Below are 15174 nucleotides of genomic sequence, written 5' to 3' on the forward strand. Positions count from 1 at the left end.
AGATGGAATTAAGTGATAAATTAAGAACAACATCAAAAGTCAGTTGTTATTTTTTGTTCTGAAACAGTTCTTGCAAAAACAGTATTGTGTCAAATGCATTTGCAAGACCCATCAAGCACTCAGACCTCATGAAGACCCAGGAAAGCAAGACCTCTGCTGCAGCAAAGCGTTGGTTGCTTGCACAAACATACAGTACACACACTTTATACATTGTGTGACAGTGACCATTCCCAACTGTTATTTCTCTTACTCTTCTGCTCTCTTCTTTTCTATCTCTTCTCCTCTCTCTGTTTACCTTTTTCTTTTTTCCTCTACCTATCTCTCTGTCTACATATACAGCTGCTTGCTTCTGAGCTGCCAGTCATCCAGACCCCCTCTGCCCTCTGGAGATGTCTGACTTATCCTGGTTCCTCTTAAGGTTTTTTCCTATTACCATATCAGGAAGGTTGGACAATGAAACTGGAATCCTGGTTTTAGACCACAATAATTAATTAGTATGGTGTAGGGCCTCCTGTTGCCACCAATACAGCATCAATTCATATTGGGAATGACAAATACATGTCCTGCACAGTGGCCAGAGGGATTTTGAGCAATTCGTCTTCAAGAATAGTGACCAGGTCACTACGTGATGAAAATAGCATTCTAACCTCTCTGACATGACTTTCCTTCCATTTCCTTTGACTTCTTTCCATACTTTTTCCTTTTGATCTTTATTTTTATCATCTTCTTCTTCTTCTTTCTGTCCCTAACTGATGAGGATGACTTAGAGGAGGAGTCAGATGAGCTCTCACTAGAGGATATTTGAAGACAAGGGTATTGTCTGGATGGAACCTGTGGCCTCTTTTCTAAGAGCTGTTAAAAACATCGGAAAAAGCACACAGGACCACAAAGATAAAAATCACATAATGAGACAACTGTACTATCATTTGAATAGATACTGTGTGATGGGAGACTAACCTGATGTCAGTTGTTCTTTTAGATAGTCTCTCTCCCTAGTCAGCTCATCAATCTTCTCCTTTTAATGTGCTAGTCTGATCTTACACATCTCCAACTCATGGGGTTTTCTTTTGTCTGCCAGCTGTGCAGTGGGGGCCATGGACACACCTAATTGAAAATAATTGTACATTATACAATAAATTAAGATGTTTCTATTATGTCTAATGTTTCATACTGACCCACCCCTGTACATTAAGAGTACATTAAAATCATCATTACACAAGTCACATGTTAACAGGAAGGAAAATCCATGCAGCGCGGCACACTACCGCCCCTCTGGGCGTTCCCGGCCTTTGGACCTTATGATAGCTATCATCCATAAATCGTTCAACACAAACAATATACTCACTGCAAGTGCCACTGACAGCTATTTTATCCAATGTATCCATGTTCCTTTTGGCCCGGGTCCACACGCATTTTTTACTTTGCTCAGGGTCCTCCATGGCATAAATGCATTACTTTAGTATTCCTTACGTAAGGTGGCCCAGAAGGGCAAATCATCTTTCCTGTATACAGTATGTGCATGTCTTGTCCTATCTACGTGTTTTTTGACATTTAAATGTATGATTTTCCCGTGTAAATGTACCGATTTTCCCGTTTGTTCGCAAATACAGTACTTTTTCCCATATGAGAACTCTCTTTCTCCTGTATTTTGCAAGTTTAAAGCTTAAGCTAACGCGCAATGCACTATATGACTGATGTCAAAATGCAACTAAACACGGCACCGTGCTGGATATCAGCTCCAGAACTCATCATGATGGAATATTCCGTGAATTATAGCTTTGACACATATAACCTGCCTAAATATCGTTGCACACTAAGTTCATCACTCCACTGAAAAGTATTCCTTGATGGCAGTCAATAATGTTCAGGAATGAATTAAGGAACATGGTATACAGTTGAAGGTGTTGACCTAAAACATCTTTAGATCTTTAGATCGAGCGTCTGTGTCCTGTGGTGGAAAACAAGCCTGAACCATGAAGGCCCCACCTCACACTTTCCTGTACTTAAAGGATCTGCTCCTAATGCCTTGGTGCCAGATATAAATTTAAATTCAAATTCAAATTTGAATGTTTATTTGTCACATACACAGTCATACACAGTACGATGTGCAGTGAAATGCTTTAGACAACTGCCCGTGACCTTAAAATAAAAGCCTATGAAATAGAAAAATAAATATGAAAAGGAAAACAGAAGGTAAATTTAACTAAGAAAGAATAAAATAAAATATAAAATTAAAATAAAATAACATAACATAACATAACTGTACAGTACAAAATATGCAATAAAAGAGACATATATGAAAAATATAGAAAAATAAGAGACAGCTGAACTGTACAGAACCAAATATACAATATAAGAAACATATATGGAAAAAATATGGTAAATAGGAAAATAAGAACAGCTGTGCAATACAAAGATGTAGAATTTAGGACTATGTGTGGGAATGAGGTTGAATATAAATTGAGTATAAATAGAAATGTCACGAATTTAAAGTGTTTAAAGTGTTTAAAGTGACTGTCCCTCTGTGTAACAGAATGTCCAGGGGGTGTGCAAATATACTTGAAGTGACATATTTAAAGTGACTTGTGATAATTTAACTTAACTAATGTCCATGAATGTGTGGTTGTGCAGTGGCCACTAGTGTAAGTGAATGTCCAGAATGTCCGCAGTGAGTGCAAAAAACATGTTTGTGGATGTGCAAAATGGATCAGTACTGTGTGGTGGACTGATTAAGAGACCGTATCGCCTGCGGGAAGAAGCTCCTCCTCAGTCTCCTCTCTGTGTTGGTCTTCAGGGAGCGGAATCGCTCACTTTACCCCATTAATGTATTATTGTCAGTTCTACTGTAATGCCACAACATTCATGTTTCTATTTAGTATAGATTTTAGGACATGATTGTAAACAATCAAGGAAGAAAATCAGGCTAAGTCTTAGGCACTATATTATTTTTAGTACAAATTTTGTAACTTTAAACATAATAAATAACATTACAGAAGAACATTTGCATGTGTGTAAAGAATGCATCATTTCACATGACAGACCACTTTTCAGATGGAAAAAACCCCACAATGTAGGCTCCTGGGATTTACATGAAAATACAATGCAAGCGTGACAAGCCATATAAAGATAACTCAAATTAGTAACCTTTATAGATGGCACCAATAGGTTATTTATTCAATGTCTGAATTTGACTGTTAAAACCTGTGTGGATGAAATAAGGTTTAAGGATGAAATTTATTTTTAAATGTTTATATGCTTTGCATAGCACACTATCTCTATCTTGTAAACCAATGCTGTTTGTTTCCTGTTTGCTCGAAACTGCATTTCCTGTTGCCGTAGTAATGAGTGTTTTGTCATCTTTGATGGATTCAAATCTGCACAATTTCTCATATTTTCCCTTTCTAAATTATCATATTCATTAATATACTATGCCATGAAAAAGTATTTGCCTTTTCCTATCTTTTATTTGCATATTTGTCACAGATAAATTATTAAAAACAAATTAACAAAAGATAATCAGAGTAAATATAACATACAGTTTAAAAAGATTGTATTTATTAAAGGAAAAAAGCTGTTCGAACCTGCCTGGTCATATGTGAAAAGGTTAATTGCGCCTAAACCTAATAAATGGTTGTGCCACCCTTGGCGGCAACAACTGCAAATTAGTCTCAAACATCGCTGTGGAGGAAATTTGGCCCACTCTTTATTTCAGAATTGTTTTAATTCAGCCACACTGGAGGGTTTTCAAGCATGATTGTCCCGTCTAAGGATCTGAATCGGCTTCAAGTCCGGGCACCACTCCAAAACCTTAATTTTGTTTTTTGAGCAAGAGGTGGACATGCTTGTGTGTTTTAGATCATTATCCTGCTGCATAACCCACCTGAGCTTGAGCTTGATCGGGAAATGTTATATTAGCCTTATGTTCTTTTTGGTCAGCAGTGGCTTTTTCCTTGGAACTCTCCCATGGATGCCATTTTGGCCAGTTTCTTTCTTATTGTTGAATCACAAACACTAACCTTAACTAAGGCAAGTGAGGCCTACAATCTTTAGATGATGTTTTGGGTTCTTCAATAAGCTCTTGGATGAGTCGTTGTTGTGCTTGTAGCGTTTTAACAATGATAATGACCATGAATAGCTTCCGGCATTCTTCATCATTAATAAGTAGGGTTTACATAATAAAGACAACGAATAACGGTTGGATTGTCCACCAATAAATATAGACATTTTAATGTGGTCAATGCCAACGCATCCGTCATCATTAATAAGTAAATTTTAGCTCTGGGTCAGAGTTGTATCGAATCTTTAACGATTCGGGTTGATTAACTGAATCAAAATTTATAATGTACACTTTATCGACTACCCGTCCAGCGTTTAGCACAATTTAGTGTATCTTACCAGTTCTGGTTATCACATTACCAACGGCTATAACACAAAATCTAGTATTTAGCAATTATGAGCAAGGTAACACGATCTGGGCAAATGTTTAGACTTTAAAATACATGAACAAGACAACAGTTCTTTATAAAGAAACAAGGATTTATTCGACTAATCTACGATACATGAAACTACGCTACTTGAACGCACGCACACACACACGCACATACACACAAACAGTTTGGCAAGTGAAAATGAATGAAGTTATTCTAGTACCGTTTACTAGATCAACGAAAGTCACAAGAGCAGAGTCTTGGGTTTAATCTTACGGTTTAGTTATGAAACGAGCACCAACTTCAGCAAGGTATGCAGCTTTGTTTGTTTACTTGCGTTATGTTTAGTTCTCATCCGTGGGTTCGCCTCCAGCGAGGGGAATCACGTCGTTGCTGATTGGTTGGTGCGCTGTTGTAGAGATGATGTCAGTCAGGAAAGCCCTTCGGTGAGGCGTTGGTTGCCTGGTTACCGATGGCTGCGCTCTGGAACTTCTCCTGAGGTTTCCTTCGTAGCTGGACTTTGGAGTTCTGGCACGAAGTCTCGTTGAGAGTTCTTGAAGAGCGGATGACGCCAGCAGCGGCGGCGCAGTGCCCGCAAGGGCGGGAGCCCGAGCTGCTTGGAAGATGTTGTAGGTTGCAGTTGTGATGTTAACTTCCCTTTTTCTCCTACACTGTGGACTTCCTGAGGGTTTTTGGTCCTTTGGGGGTCAGTCCGTCCCACAGGTGATTCATCCAATCGGATGTGATTGCAGGGCTTAGCCACACCTCACGTGGTTCCTCCTTCCATGCATAAATTAGCCAGTCGGCTGTCACGTGTGACCCATCCGGTTGGAGTTTTTAATACTTTATAAAAAGTAATTTTGCATGAGCTCTGTTCATGCTACCAATTACCCATGGTCACCAACATTCTTGAAATAAAGCCAGCTTGAGATTGACACCAAACATTACATATCTTACCCACTCATTCCTTCCTTAATCTAATAAAAAGGTTTGTAAATGCTGATTACACCTTTAACGTTATGCAGAATAATCACACATATACACAGGAATAAAAGGAACTGAGTAAATACATGTGAATACGTTTTGCCCTACTGGCACACTTTAAAGATGTTTAAAATAGTGTCCATGCCGTATGCCTTTGTTCATGGAAAGGCATGTCTTCCAGAGGTCAAGAGAGTGTCCAGGTGTGATGAGGCCTCTTTCTCCCCAGCTCGGGGTGGAGCTGTAAAACTGTCTTCTTTGTTTACCGGATCGCCGATTTACACCCTCGGTTTCGGGGTCTACTTCAAAGCATCTGGCCTTGTGGAGTTTCTTAGTTTTACAGACGTCCCCCTTAAGATAGCAAACCAGATAAGGTTATCAGGATGGTGCCATGCATGCTGGAAGAGGGTGTTCAGGAATGTGATCCATTGACTGTTCTCTCTATGGGAGCCCTGTTATTCTCTACATGCTCTTGGAGTAATTTTGATAGATGGGCCACTCCTATGATTTATCTACATATTAATATACATACACCCTAAAAAATGCTGGGTTAAAAATAACCCATTCTGAGTTGTTTTTAACCCAGGTGCTGGGTAACTATTGGACTAACTACATGCTGGGTTAATTTAACCCAGCAAAATGGGTTATTTTTTTAACCCAGCAAAATGGGTTAAATATTCAACCCAAATGCTAGGTCATATTTAACTACAATGTTGGGTTAATTCTACCTTACAAATAGGTTATTATTATTTTCATGTTTTACAGTGAATCTGTAAAAAAAAAAAAAAAAAAAAAAAAACTACCCATGTCTATTAAACAGTTAAATTACTTTGATATATACTGGTTTATTACAAAAATAAACTACTAAATGTTCAAAGAAAAAAAAAACATTTATTTTTCAAAAGCACAAGAACAGATAATCAGCAGCGACATCATTACTATACTATTACTCACAAGGGCAGAATGGAGTAATAACACAAATAGGCTGTGGCAGCTTTTACAGAGCAGGATCTCTCTGTGACATTAGATATCTTTTCTGCAGTACAAAACTATCCAGCCCTGGTCTCATTTTAACATACAAACACTGTCTATGACTTTTCAAGTAGGTATTTCATAGCAACATTACAAAAAGTCCTCTACGGTAGCACACTGCTTTGGATAGTTAATGTCAAAAATATAAAATGCCTTGAAGCACACATCAACCGCCCCAAGTAGTGTGCATTGCTCCAGAGCCTGTCCCACCAGAATGACGAATGCCTGAGAGCAGCGCTGGTCATTATCTCCCAACGTCAGGATGTACAGTAGGGGTACGGCCTTGACACTTTAGCCTGCTGGAGGTATTCCACCATGTTGGTGCCAACCTTAGAAAGAAATAAAAGAAAGTTAAAAATTTGTTGAATAACAAAGATTAAACTGAATAAGACTATCAATTTAATGTGTAATAGGATTTATACTAAAGAAAAAAAAAAAAACAAAGCTAGGGTATAGGTAACCTGAAACAAAAACATGGAGACAGCTACTACCAAAAATAAAATAAGCAAAATAAGCATGGCTTTTGGAATAAAGCTCTTTTTTTTTTTTTTTTTTTTTTTCCAGTCAGACTAGTTGATCTTGTGGTCTGCGTTGATTTTAAGCTAATTACCGAGGAAATGCATTGTCATAGCTGGGGTCATACTGGCACATTACAATCACCCAAATATTAATACTTCCATCTAGTAGTTATCTGTACAGCTGACTGATAGTTAATTTAGCCTAGGGTGGCCTTTTATTGTGGGCAGTATAAGGTACACCTGTGCACTACTCATGATGTCAGATCAGCATCTTGATGTGGCACACCTGTGAGGTGGGATGGATTATCTCAGCAAAGCAGAAGTGCTCACTATCACACATTTAGACTAATTTGTGAACAATGTTTGAGAGAAATGGTAATATTGTGTATCTGGAATGAATTTTAGATCTTTAAGTCCATCTCATGAAAAATCAGAGCAGAAACAAAGGTGTTGCATTTATATTTTTGTTGAGTATATATAGTTCATTCATGTCTTCTGATGATGGCGACACATTTTTATGTTTTAAATAAGACATTTTGGCATATTCACGAATCAGGACATTCGCATAGTTAACACTATCAGATTATAAGGTAGCCTACTATCAGGTAATTAAATTAATTTAAGACCATTTAAACCGAGGCATTGCCGCGTCTTTTATTAATTTGTTCCTGTTAAGACATTACAAAAACTATCTAAGAAACTTACTATGAATTTCAAAGCACGAATTTGGGCATCTCATTTTATCCTTATGAAAATAATATGAAGCACATACATTGTATATGAGACGCGCGCGCGGACACACACAAACTCTCCGCACCCACACACCTTAAAATATAAAAATAAAAATAACCAGAGCTCCGCCGTCTACGCGAGAACGGACGGGGTTCTGGAAACTAAAAAAACTAAAGATGTTCTCGGGGCTAACTGTATGCCCTTACCGAGGATTTATAGAAAGAGAGAGTTTGTGCTCTGTGCGCTTTAACCCGAGATTGCGCGCTAAATTGTTTATGCGCGGCACTGCCCCTCGTGCAAACCGCGTCGTTACTGTACATACATATCCACAAATACTTTGACAACATGCACTTATCATGAATTGCATTTAATATAAATGTTACATATGAGACACGCGCACAAACACATACTTATATAATATATTCACATACAAACACATACTGTATACACATAACATAATATAATCAGTAAATTTGTGAATTACACTCAAAGTAATTATGAAGTCTGATTTGATTGGTACTATTAAGCATTTTATTTGTATATAGGCCTATTCTATGTTTTGCTGGCGAAATACATTTTAGGCAGAGACGTCTGCTCAGTCTTGTTAAATAGTTTTAAACCCCTCAATTCTGCCAATTCCCCCTGCCAATATTTAATGTTTTAAATAAGATATGTTGGCATATTCACGAATCCGGACATTTGCATAGTTAACACTATCAGATAGCCTACTATCAGGAAATAAATTATAATTTCAATACCATTTAAACCGAGGCATTGCGATGTCTTTTATTATTTTGTCCCTGGTAAGACATCACAAAAACTATATAAAAAACTTTTAAAGCATGAATTTGGGCATCTCATTTCATCATTATGAAAATAACACGAAGCACATTCATTATGAAATATCTGTTGTAAAACAAAATAAAATTCATGTTTGCTTCAGCATTCATAAAGTCCTTCCATGCGCCATCTGGCGGATGTTCAGTGAAGCACAAAACATTTATTTTAAATTCCCGAATGTTGCCTCCGGCAAGTCGCGGCACGCCGCGCGCTAAATTGCGGCATCTCGCGGGAAAACACGCGCAGTCTTAATGGCGACATCTGTATTGCAATATCCGATTATAATTCACTTGTGCAATACTTCTTTTCACTTACACTACAGTTCTAGTGAACTATGTTTATAAATTATATGCCAGAGTTAATTTTATTCTATTCTATTCTATTTTACTTTTATTTATTGTTATTTTTTTTTTATTTTTACATTTCTATTTCTTTAATTTTATTTTCCTGTCTAATATATAATTTTTTTTTTCCTAATCTAACTTTCCTTGCTTCCCAGTAAATTAAACTGAGCAACTGTATAACTGAAAAGAGCAATTTCCCTCTGGAATTAATAAAGTTCTTTAAATCTTGAATCTTGAATCTTGTTCTCCCCTTTCCTCCATCTGACACTCAGGTTTTTACTTGGATCTCAGCATGTCTGGCAGACATCTCATCCTGGATGGCTGCTCATCAGCTAAAGCTCAATCTCAGTAAAAACCGAACTGTTGTTTATCCCTTGTGACTTATCCCCAGGTCAAGACCTGGTGATATCCCTGGACAACAACCAAATCACTCCCTCAACCACCGCCCGCAATCTTGGGGTAACTGTGGACAATCATCTGTCATTTTTCCCCACACATCGCTAACTTTACTTGGTCTTATAGCTTTCTTCTTTACAATCTCAGAAGAATTTGCCCATTTCTTTCTTCACAGGCTACTCAGGTGCTTGTTCAGTCCCTTGTTATTTCAAGACTGGACTACTGCAACACACTCCTGGCAGGCCTGACTCTGTCCACGATTCGTTCTCTGCAACTGATCCAGAATGCAGCAGCACGACTCGTTTTTAACCTTCCCAAGTTCTCCCACACCACCCCACTCCTCCGCTCCCTGCACTGGCTTTCTGTAGCTGCCCGCATCAAATTCAAAATGCTGATGCTTGCCTAAAAAGCTAAAAATGGCCCAGCACCCACTTACCTCTCTGCGCTAATTACACCACGCAATGCACCACGTTCCCTTCGATCCTCCAGCACTGCTTGCCTCATCCCACCATCTCTCAGAAATCGAGGGCGGCATTCATCCAGGCTCTTTTTTGTTCTGGCACCTAGGTGGTGGGATGAACTTCTCTAGATGTCCGTACAGCAGAGACTTTGACTATCTTTAAACGACGACTCCAGACGCATCTGTTTCTCCAGTACTTGGACTAACCTCCATAAAAAAATTAATTAATTTTAAAAAATCCCTCTTCCCAGTTGTGTTGACTAATGGCACTTAGTTATTAACCTAGTTAACTCAGTTTAGGTATTCAATGATGTAAACTTTAAAGCACTTTTTGTAAGTTGCTCTGGATAAGAGCTTCTGCCAAATGCCTAAATGTAAATGTAGTATTTTTTTAGATTTCTATTAGTATCCTTCAAGTGCTTAATTGAAATATGCAGCAAGTGTTGATATTCCATGGTTACTTAACCTGGAAAAAAACACTGCAATATCTTTTTATTTTGTATTCACATGTGAGTGTTTTAGTTATATATTTTATTAAATTATACAGATTAAGGACAACATTTTTAATATCAACAGATTGATAAAAATATGAATCTGATGAAATAAGCTTATCAGGATAACCCTTTAAAGGCAACTTGAGCCCAGAGGTTTTGTTTTGGACTCCATGTCCCAGAATGCACCTTGGTCAGGTGATGGAAGATTTTTTTTGTTTACTTCTCTGTTGTTTCTCCATGTTTCATGTTCTCTGTAGGCAATAGCTTCATGTTTTGTTTAAGTTCTCCTAGCCACAGTTTCATGATTAGATTAGTCATAATCTAAGTCTTAGCCTCTAATATGCCTCTAAGTCTTAGCCTCTAATATGCCTCGCCCACCATCCTACAAATGTGACAGTGACACAGCACAAGGAATGGAGCTCAGCTGTGCTGACATTCAGTACAAAAGCATGTAATTAACATTTGGCAATTTAACTATTAGTCCTTTTGTTCTAAAATATGTTTTTTCTTTTATTTTCAGATTCTATGCTTTTCTAGAAACAAAATTATTGTCCTTTCAGAAAGCTTTATGTATCAATTTTGTAACTTTTTAAAAGTAATTTTACAAAATAAGAATGTCACTGGAATAAGAATGCCAGTTGGTTGTCTTACTGACTTTATTGGTGAATTGTTTATCCTTCCCTGCTAAGGATTTCCCTGACCTATAAAATTGGCTCTTGACAATTTATAATTATTAAGAAAACTGTTGATCTGTTGTCTTTGGCTGCAGTCTTTCTACACCTGCTGCATAATTTCCTGTTGCTCACTTGATTCTTAAATCAATTGTTTGACACAAGAACAGTTAATTCTTTTATCACTGATCTTTGATTAACAGACTAGTAGATGGGGCCGTGGGTCTGGCCTTGTGACATGCCTTGGTTGTCTGTGCAATGTTGAACATTTACCACCACATTTCACCCCAGACACAGAGCATCTAATCAAGTGGCAAGCATGACTTACTCTTATGCTGGTCAAGGGAAAAAAATAATAGCCATTGATAAAGTAAAAGATTTAATTACATAGAATTATTATCATTATTATTATTGTTGTTATTTATAATAATGTGCTCAATGTCATTTACATATTTCTCGACATGGATAATATTGTGGCGTGGGCGGGGTTTCGCTTGGGAACCATCATGCTTTGCGGGATGGGACTGTTATGTGTTCACCCTGTTGGGAAAAGGTGTTTGGGTTAGTGGCTTCGGCCAGGGTATGTGTGTATGTGTTTAGGTGTGTGTTAGTAATGGTGGGAAGTGTTTGTGTGCGCCATACCGCTGTGTGCTAAATAAAATACTCCCAGCCATTTGCATTGGGCAGCAAATAAGCTCACTCGTCTCTCCACCATCCTTTCCGGCGTAAAAACGCTACAATATTGTGGCGTAGGCGGGGCGGCGGCTGGCTACTATCATGCTTTGCGGGAGGGGTTTTTGTGTGTTCACCATGTTTTGGGAGGGTTGTTTGGGTTAGTGGCTTCGGCCATGCTTGTGTGTTAAGGTTGTGTGACCTGTTGAATGTGCTCTGGTTCATGCAGAGGCTGAACTGTGTGGGTTCTTGAGTGAATGTGTTTCCTATGCTGTACTGTGCTGTGTGAAATAAAGTTCTCCCAGCCATTGCATTGAGAAACAATCAAGCTCACCTGTTCTCTAAGATCCTTCTAGCGTTAAAAATGCTACATTGGTGTAAGAAGTGGGAGGGAGAATTACGAGTTCGAGTGCACTATCGAGGACCTAGGGTTAGGGTTAGGGAAGTAGCACTCTCGCTAAAAGGCGATGCGCTCTGGGCGCTGGAAGACCCTATGGCCGATGTGCGGAAGGACTGGTCAAAGCTACGGGAGTCGCTCCACTTCCGGTTAGGTGCGGATGACCGCAAAGAGGCAGCGTGCGAGGAGCTGGCGGTCCATGAGCCGGGGTTATCCAGAATTCGAGCCCGATAAGCAGAAAAAGCTAGCTTGTCGCGCATTTTCCCAAGGACTTCGGCCACCGCGGCTTCGCGAGCGAAGATACAGCCTTGTCGCATGGTGCAAGTAAAAATAGGTGAGCGAAAATCACATGAATTCTTTGTGGAGAATATTGAGGATGATTGCATTTTGGGGTTGGATTTGTTAGAAAAATGGGGTGCGGTGTTGGACTTAAATGATGGAACTCTGCGTGGTAACTTCAGGTTAACCAGGTTGCTAATACCCAAACCACACCCGGGGGCGGAACTTACGGTAGTCGCGCCATGTAAACATCCGGTAGCAGCGGGAAAACTACACACTAACGCCGACGCTTTATCCCGACGGCCGTGCAGCAAAGTGCATTGTCGGTACTGCGAACAAGTTGAAGAGCGCATGTGCGGTTGCGACGTACAGTAGAACCGTCAACTCAGAACATTCTCCCCGTGCAGTCCTCCGGGCTCTCCGACAGTGATCAGCCGTCCCAGCCGGCGCGCAGCCGAGTAACTGCGTCGCCTAGAGCACCAACCATAGTTGTTTCGCCTTTGCCACAGCTAGACCATGATCAATTCATTGCTGAGCAGGAGAAGGATCCAGTTCTGCATAGGGTGCTAGGTTGGGTTAAAGCGGGCCTGAGACCAGATTACACCGCAGTCGCTCATCTAGGGCGAGAGGTAAAAGGTTTTCGCTCCCAGTTTACTCACCTAGCGTTGCACGAAGTGTTACTCTTCGGCCACTGGGAATGGCCATGCGGCGCAGGCGAATGCTTTCAGCTGCTGGTACCAAGGGCTTTGCGGACATGTGTACTGGGTTTGGTGCATGGACATACGGGGTGGCTAAAACTCTGCGGCGTTTGAGCGCTCGTTTCTACTGGCCAGGCTGTCATACCCACAGTAAACTCTTGTTCCACCGATGCGACCTCTGCACGGAAAAGAAGGGCCCTACCCAGCGCTCGCAGGCACTGCTGCAGGACTTTCGGGTGGGGGCACCTATGGAGCGTATGAGCGTGGACCCTCACTAGTGTGGCGTAGGCTGGCGACCATCATGCTTTGCAGGAGGGGTTTTTGTGTGTTCAACATGTTGGGAAGGGTTGTTTGGGTTACTGGCTTTGGCCATGCTTGTGTGTTAAGGGTGTGTGACCTGTTGAATGTGCTGAACTGTGTGGGTTCTTGAGTGAATGTGTTTCCTATGCTGTACTGTGCTGTGTGAAATAAAGTTCCCCCAGCCCTTGCATTGGGAAACAATCAACCTCACTCGTTCTTCAAGATCCTTCCAGTAGTGAAAATGCTACAACATTTTACATTTAGGCATTTGGCTGACGCTCTTATCCAGAGAGACTTACATTTTTACTGTATCTCATTACACATTTAAACAGTTGAAGGTTAAGGGCCTTGCTCAAGGGCCCAACAGTGGCAACTTGGTGGTTGTGGGGTTTGAACCTGGGATCTTCCGAACCGTAGTCCAATGCCTTAACCATTGAGCTACCCCTGACAACATGCCTGAATGACTACCGCCCCGTAGCACTCACACTCATCATTATGAAGTGCTTTGAGCGGTTGGTCCTGACACACCTAAAGGACTTTTTCCAATCCTCACTAGACCCACACCAATTTGCTTACTGTGCCAACAGAAGCACAGATGATGTAGTCTCCATAGACTAAACTCCATAGACACTATGTACTCACATACTTGGACAATACAAACACCTATGCACAAATGTTGTTTGTTGACTTTAGCTCAACATTTATTACTGTTTTACCCTCTAAATTAATCACCAAACTTAGAGATCTGGATATTAACACATCACTTTGTAATTGGATTATGGACTTTTTGACTAACAGACCCCAGCATGTTAGGTCAGGCCACATCTGCTCCAATACCGTCACGGTCAACACTGGCATACTACAGGGCTGTGTGCTAAGCCCCTTCCTTTACTCCCTCTTCACCCACGACTGTGTATGGATCTAACAACATCATCAAAGTTTGCATACTACGGTGATCGGTCTCATCAGCAACAACAATGAGACTGCCTACAGGGAGGAGATTTAGCACCTGGCCACTTGGTGCACGGACAATAATCTGCTCCTTAACACCAATAAGACCAAGGAGCTCATTGTGGACTTCAGGAGTGGAAGAAGAGGTCACCCATTCACATCAACGGGATAATTGTTAATTCTGTCTCATCCTTTAAGTTCCTGGGGACCCACATTTTGGAGAACCTATCCGGGTTCACCAACACCTCTAGCCTGGTCAAGAAGGCTTACCAGTGCCTCTTTTCTTGAACACTTGAGAAGAACCAGCTGTCCTCAACTACTCTGGTGAACTTCTATCGCTGCACAATAGAAAGCATCCTAACCAACTGTGTCACAGTTTGGTATGGCTGCTGCTCTGTTGCTGACCTTAAGGCACTGCAGCGGGTGGTGAAAACTGCCCAGCGTATTATAGGGACTCCACTTCCAGCCATTGAGGACATTCAAAAGAAACATTGTGTGCATCGAGCACGCAGTATTCTTAAGGATTACTCTCATCTCGCCCACAAATTGTTTTCTCTCCTGCCTTCTGGTAGGCGCTTCAGGTGTCCCAGAAAGAAACCAGCAGACTGAGGAACAGCTTCTTTTCCAAAGCTGTTTCCTTATTGAACTCTGCCCCCACTGACACCTGCCCACACCCCTATACTCTTCCCATTACCATTACACTATTTAATATGGACTGCACTACAATGTACATACCTGTTTGAATAAACAAATGTCCATGCACAATACATTTGTAAACTTCTGATTGAGTATATATCTGTACATGTCTACTTGTAAATTCCTGTCTATAGAAAATAGCAACCTGTACATTATGTATATATCTATTTGCAAATTCCTGACTACAGTTAATAGCAACTTGTATATACTATTCATTCAATTTTAATGTATAATTATAGATAAGATAAGATAATAAGAGCAGCTTTATTCATCCAGAGGGAAATTC

Source organism: Clarias gariepinus, chromosome 1 (assembly GCF_024256425.1).
Source record: "Clarias gariepinus isolate MV-2021 ecotype Netherlands chromosome 1, CGAR_prim_01v2, whole genome shotgun sequence".
Lineage (NCBI taxonomy): Eukaryota > Metazoa > Chordata > Actinopteri > Siluriformes > Clariidae > Clarias > Clarias gariepinus.